This window comes from Moschus berezovskii, chromosome 21, assembly GCF_049115385.1.
Source record: "Moschus berezovskii isolate FMDL1 chromosome 21, NW_MosBer_1.0, whole genome shotgun sequence".
Classification (NCBI taxonomy): Eukaryota; Metazoa; Chordata; class Mammalia; order Artiodactyla; family Moschidae; genus Moschus; species Moschus berezovskii.
In genome coordinates, this window is record NC_142480.1 from 17,646,071 (window position 1) to 17,653,211 (window position 7,141).

General features: G+C 42.0%; 1 pseudogene; it reads right to left on the reverse strand.

Moving 5' to 3' along the window:
* Window positions 1-4,811: 4,811 nt before the first annotated feature.
* On the reverse strand, window positions 4,812-6,582 carry LOC129550152 (ferrochelatase, mitochondrial-like; annotated as a pseudogene).
* Window positions 6,583-7,141: the final 559 nt, after the last annotated feature.

Consider the following 7,141-nt stretch of genomic DNA (forward strand, 5'->3'; position numbering starts at 1 on the left):
TGACCACCAAGGACTTGCAACTTTTTGTCAGCTTGGCATTAGGTTTGAAATATTAAGTATTTAATCAGTGTATTCTATATTTTTTTAGTTGTTTTCAATAGGAGGTTTATTCAGTGTCTGTAAACTGTGATACTGCTGGAAATTGAAATCTTACATTCCCATTCATCTTCTTAAGCAGTTGGAAGTCTCTGGTTCTGAAACTGATTTTCCCAAATTTATTTTCCATATTACTTCAAGTTTCTGTTTTCAGAAGATCCCAAATTAGAATAATTTGGATGGATTATCTACCCTTAAATCTTTTCATAGGTAAAATATGGATTTTTTTCAAAACCAGTTTTTAATCTGTGGTTTTATATTACAAAATATGAACAGTTAATTTTGAAATAATGTCCTCTTCCTGTTTATTATGACAATTTGGTATATATGCTTACACATTTGATTGACATTTCTTTTCTATAAAACATCCCTTTCCAACTTCTCTGGGACAACCCTTCTTTCTTTTCATACCTTAAACCATATGGGAAGAGCTGACTAAACTCAAATTCAAGTAACCTCTATAGCAAGCCATAGTATCAATGTGTCACAAGCTATCTCATTCAGGTCCTTATTTGGTAATTTGTATTTTGAATGATTAAGTCTATAGTCAAAAGGCTTTTGAAACTTGACTCATCTGAGGTTTGTGCCCAAAAGTAGGGTTGCAGAGTGTCATGCCACTATTAAGCTGCCTTCAGCTTTGTTAGCAAAGCAGCAACCTGCCAGTATATATCATTTAAGTTTTTAAAGAACTCTTTGATACTGATAGATACCTCTTCTTAAAGTAGCTCAAATCTGAAAAAAGAAAGAAAAGGTAATCAATAGGTAAGATGGAAGGGACAGAGGGAAAAAGTAAAAGAAAAAAAGGAAGAAAGATATTAATTCACTCATCCATGAAAAGCTGGATGGATTCAGGGCCCCAAACTACTGTAATATGAGAGATTTTCTCTTACTCATGGTGATGACCTTCTCCATGTTGACTTCATTTGCTAGACATCTCTATACAAACTGTCAGTAAGAAATATGCCTAATATTTCTCTTTAATATTATCCCCAAAAATAGCTCCATTGTTCTGTCATGATCTAAATTTCAGATGGACAGAAAATATCTCTGAAAAACTTAAAACTAGAAAAAAAACTAGAAAAAAATTTCCTGGAAAGGTACCATTAGAAAAAATCATTTTCAACCTAAACAAGAATGAAAGAGGGCTCTGAGAAAGTCTAGGTTATGAGGCTGTTGAGGTCCTTTAATGGACCGGAACCTGGTGGTCCAGAGTCGACCGATAAGAAAGTAAAGGAGAGAGAAAGAGGCTGATATTCCTCGGTTTACTCAGAAAGCCAAAAAAGCCCCTGGCACGGGGCTTGCTCTGTTCACGAAGGCCTCAGGCGCCCTCTCGATGGGGTGAAAGCGGAGAGCGCCTTCTTGAGAGGGTCTTAGAAGCCTGGGCAGGAAAGTGAACCCAGAGGACCTCTGCGCTCCAAGAATTAGCCTGAAAGGAGAGAGAGAGAGAGAAAGCAAGACACGGGGACCAAAGCTCTGATGGAGCAAAGGTGTTTTAATCAACATGGTGTGGGCATATATACTGTAGTTACTCTCAGCAAAGATAAAGATTAAAATTCCAGACTTACAAAACATGGGTGATCCATATTAAAGAGAGAGAGTTGTAAATAATCACTTTTACCATATGGTTTATAAAAAGGAAGAGGGTACTTATCACCGCATAGAAAAACTAACAAAGAAAATGCCTGGATTCCTCAGTCCCTGGGAGAGGCTTGCCTCTCCTCTTAATTCCTGAATATTCAGGAATTAATAAGGAACAGAGAATTACTGACAGATCCAAAACAGCACACAGGAAGCCTCCTGTTAAGTGCTTCCTGACATGAGGCCACCTCTGGAATCTAGAAGGTGGGATGAGCATCACTCAAAATCACAAGGATCGATGTGGTATGAGCAATGCATCTTCAAAAGGAAAAGTCAAATTCAGATGGGAGAAGTGATATAGTGTCAACCAAACAGCACAATGGCCATTATACTTTCTCTTGTGTCCATCTTAATAACAATAACCGAATAATATAATAACGCTTCACATCATTTGCATTTATTTTGAAATACATCCATGTGAAGATGTACACAAAGCTCCATATTTAATGATACCTAATCACTAATTTTAAAAAAAAAAGGTAAATAAGGACTTAAAGCCAAACTGTAAGATGCATTTCATTCTGTTTCATTTACATATATGTGCTTTTACCCAAGGGCGGATCTGAATAGGCATCATGAAAATTTATGCCATTAGTTAAAAAAAAAAAAAACACATAAGATAGCAAGAAGTTGAACAGGTTAAGTGAAACATATAACTTAAATATACAACACAAGTCAATTCAGGAAAGTACTTTAATCCTTGTATTTAGAGGATGCTATGTATTTATTTTTCAAATGGGCATTGACTATCATGAAGTTATGCTTGAACAAAATGTTGCTGCATGCAGTCTTTGCTATGAATTTTTGCTTAATGATTTGTTTAAAGTTATCTATCATATTTGATTTTCCAAGAAAATTTTTAATTATTTTTTCTGGTTTTAATGATTAACTGAGAAATCCTTATTTTAATTTATAGTCTTCTTTATAGAAATATATATATATTTTGTGTGTGTTTTAAATGTGTATATATATATATGTTACTACATAGGGAGGTTCAAACTATTCACTTGCCCTCTGTAATCATAGTAGGCATTATTTGGAGTTAAAAGTGTGTGTCCTTTGGAAAGAGGCTTATTTTTTAAATCTGAATCTGTCAATAACAATCTTGTCATGTTGGACAGGAAATGTAACTCCCACATAGCTCAGTTTCTTCATCTATAAAATAAGAATCCTAATATCTATCTCAGAGTATTATCAGAATAATTTGGACAAAATATTTAAAACACCTAATAAGTCTACAAACGGAAATTATTACAATGTTTGTTCCTTTGCTTAAAATTATTATATCTTTGCCCCTTCTTCTCACATATAACTTCTCAAGAGTACAAATTTCAACTATACCAGGTTGCTCACCATTATCTATGATGTCTGAGCTCTATGACTTGGATTAAGATATTTCCTCACAGAGAACAGAGAGAAAACTCTTGCTTCTCCTTTAGGACCCAGGTTTGAAGTACTTATATAGCATTTCCTCTCTTTACTCTTTAAAAACTGAATAAACCACTTTCTCCTTTGTCCTCCATAACCATTTTGAGCACTTATCACATTATAATTGTTTTTTTTTAATCTTAATAATATCATATTTATTAATATAGTAAACCCTGAATATAGAAGATCTATGGTTCCATGAATACTTTGACTGGCTTTTTTTAAAAAATCAAATAAATGCCTTTTTTGAAGAACAAAGTTGTAAGGCTTTAAGAAAAGTGAAAGTAATTATTACAATTCACTATGATTCTATCAGAGATTTTTTTTAAATCCATTTAAATCCAGGTATAGAAGATCCAATTCTCTTCCTACCTTACTTCCACCTTTTAGAACAACTTTTCACTAACAAATTCAAGGTTACAGCGGCATCTTAAATATCCACAGAAATGACTCAATGTGAAATATAATAATATGATTGATTTCACATTAGAATGGTTCTTTTCTTTTTCTCTTTTCCAAATTTCCTATAGCATGGTTACATAATTTTTATATTAAAATTGTAAATTAAAAAAGAATTTGAGGTTACAAAACATAGAGGACTTTACAAAAATGTTCAAGCAAATAAGGCAGAAAAGGGAACATTCAACCAAGATGCTGGGTGGAGAGGTCTGGGCGGAGCTGTGAGCAGGAAGCCCTTCATTTCCAGCTGCGTTGCCCCTGGAGACAGCCATCAGGAGCCCCCTCCCCTGCGCCACCAGGATTCCAGCCAAGGTGGGGAGGACAAATGCACAGCTGCTACAAGCTTATCAGCCCTGTGTGCCTGGGGAACCTCAAAGCACTTTTGGAACCTACACTTGATTCGGTTTGATGGTGAGGAACGTGAGGTTCCCACACGAAGACCAAAATGACCGAAAAACAGTGACCTCCCAGGAGCAGTCACTGCAGGAACCACACCATCGGACCGGTACCGGGTAACCCACAGGCTGAGGGAAAGAGCCAACGACTTTCTTTTCTCAAATTATACCTCCTTGACTCAACTGTGTTCACCTCAAAAAACAACTGTGAGACTTAAACAGACCTCATGCACACTGGCTGGAGAAGGACATGGCAACCCACGGCAGCGTCCGTGCTGGAGAATCCCATGGAAGGAGGAGCCTGAGGAGCTACAGGCCGTGGGGTGGCAAAGAATCCAAGACAATTGAGGGACTGAACCACCTCCACCATGCACGCTGACAGCCCACAAAGCCAACTCCGCACGCCCTTGCAGGGTTGTTTTTTGTTGTTGTTGTTGTTTTTGGGGGGGGGGGTGGGCTACAAAACCAAAATTGTTACTGAGAATGTGTGTGCATCTCAGAAGATAAATTTTTAAAACTCATTTAAAAAAAAAATAGCCTCGTGGACATTCCAAACTAGTAACTTAGCCCAGAGGATTGGGCGGGGGCACCATAGATGCTTCCCGTGTTGGTCTGTAAAAATTGAAAGCCCTCAAGAAGGACTTCAGAGTCCATTCCTGGAGAAAGTACACAGTTTGTGGCCAGAGGCTAGGCCCGCACGGAGGTAACCTCCTGCCTAACGGGTGGATGCGCCCTCCTGCGCCTCAGACGTGTCGGGAGGTCGGGCAACCGCGCCCCCAGCCGCGTGCAGCCGGGTCACAGCTGCTGGCTGGTGAAGAAGGATTTGGTCTCCCTGCAGGTGGGGTTCACGCAGAGCGGATAGCTCGGGGTCAGCTGCGTGGAGCAGCGCTCCTTGGACTGGAGGTGTGAGTGGACCAGGTCGGCCCGGGCCTTCGAGAACAGAGGGTTTCCATTAAGAGACTCCTGCTCTTCTGATGTTTTCAAGTCCACACTCATTGGCTAGAACTTGAGAGTACTCAATGTCCAGCTCCTACAGCGTTTCGATGTGATCGCTGGTAAACGCTATTGGAACCAAAAGGATGTTCTTCCTCCCCCTCCTACAAAGCCCTCTGATGGCCTCGTCTGTCTGAGGACCCAGCCAGGGCATCGGGCCAACCTTGGACTGCCAAACCAACCGGTAGGGGTTGGAGTAACCCAGCTTGTCCATGACTCTCTGGACAGTGGCGCCCACCTCCTGAGGATAGGGGTCCCCTCTGTTGACCACAGACATTGGCAGTGAGTGAGCAGAAAAAAGAATGACCACCTCGCGTCTCTTCTCAGGAGGAAAGTGATCCAGCTCTTTCAGAATATGGTCAGCAAAGCACTGAATGAGCAGGGGGTGCGTTGGCCACCTGTCAGTCGTGCTCCACTTCATTGTGGGCTTCTTGCCCACCTCATTATAGGATCTGTAAATGGCATTTAAGCTGCTGCCTGTGGTGGAGCAGCTGTACTTGCGGTACTGCGTGAAAGCGACCGCCCTCTCCAAGCCGTCCCTCTCCACCTCTTCAATTGCTTCCCCTGTTAACGGGCGGACATACCGGAATCCAACATAGTATTTGTGCGGGGCTGTGTGCGGGGACAGCTCATCCAGCAGCTTCACCATGCCTTCCCCCTGCTTGGAGGTCCACATCCTGATGGGCGATCCGCCTCCAATCCTGCGGTTCAGTTCAGTTCAGTTCAGTTCATTTCAGTCGCTCAGTCGTGTCCGACTCTCCGCGACCCCATGACTCACAGCACGCCAGGCCTCCCTGTCCATCACCAACTCCCGGACTTCACTCAAACTCATATCCACAGAGTCGGTGATGCCATCCAGCCATCTCATTCTCGGTCGTCCCCTTCTCCTCCCGCCCCCAACCTTTCCCAGCATCAGAGTCTTTTCCAGTGAGTCAACTCGTCGCATGAGGTGGCCAAAGTATTGCAGTTTCCTGCGGTACTGCTCCTGAAATTTGGGGGTTCGGCGTTTGGCGATGAATGGTCCCAGCTTATTTTGGACAGGGAGTGTCATGAGGTCTTGATCCAAGAAGAGCCTCTGAAGGAAGTCCTGAACTTCGACAGTGTCGGGACCTCCCATGTTCAGCATCAATATTCCAGTCTTCCGCTTCCTGTTCCCTGGCTGAGCCTGAGGCTTGGGGCTTCTGGCACGCTGGGCAGTTTCCATGGTGGCCGCCGCTGAGGCCGTACCCGACTGGCACTTCCACAGCTGACAGGCCCTTGAGCCGCCATACAGCATTCCAGGGTCTGCAGGCCTCTTTGCGGCATCCGTCCTCCTGAGGGTGGACTGTTCCATCAGTATAAGTCATTCTTGACCTGAAGGGTAGCCAGTGGGTGGCTGCTCATGGGGTCAAGAGTGGAACTTGAACATGAACACTGGAGTAGGCACAAGACTCATCATCCCAGCAGGTCGGGCACAGAGAAGCAGGAGGTCTGCCCACCAGAGGCAACTTGCTCAAGGCCCTGGCGTTTACATCTCAAATCGATCGCGGAGCAGGACGCCCGCAGATCGCAGGGCCACAGCCATGTTTGCGCCGACTGAACGCGCTCCCCCACATTATAATTTATACTATAACTATGCTTATAAATTTCTGTCTCCTTCAGCATATCAAATCACTAGTTGTAGAAAAGAACCAGGGAAAAACAGTTGTAGAAAAGAACCAGGGAACATATATCCTTATGAAAATAAAGTGAAAGTGTCATGTCTGACTCTTTGTAACCTCATGGACTGTAGCCTGCCAGGCTCCTCTTCCATGGAATTCTCCAAACAAGAATACTGGAGTTTGAGCATTAACTATAATTTTGTTTTTCTGCCCTCCCTTAACATCTTCCAATAAAGAGTTATTATTATTTTGTATTGTTATCAATATGGGGCATACAAGCTTTTAGCACTGTGCCTGGTACACAGAGAACATTCAATAAAGTAAATTATTATTTAGTGGTCAGTCAGTAGAAGCTGTGAAAAGCAACATAGCTTAATTCTTAGTAGATGAGATTCTGGAACTCTCTAGATTTGAATTTTAGTTCCTTTACTCTCTGGGAAAGTGTGAAATGTACCTCTTTGTAAAATGGAATAATAATACAATCTATACCAC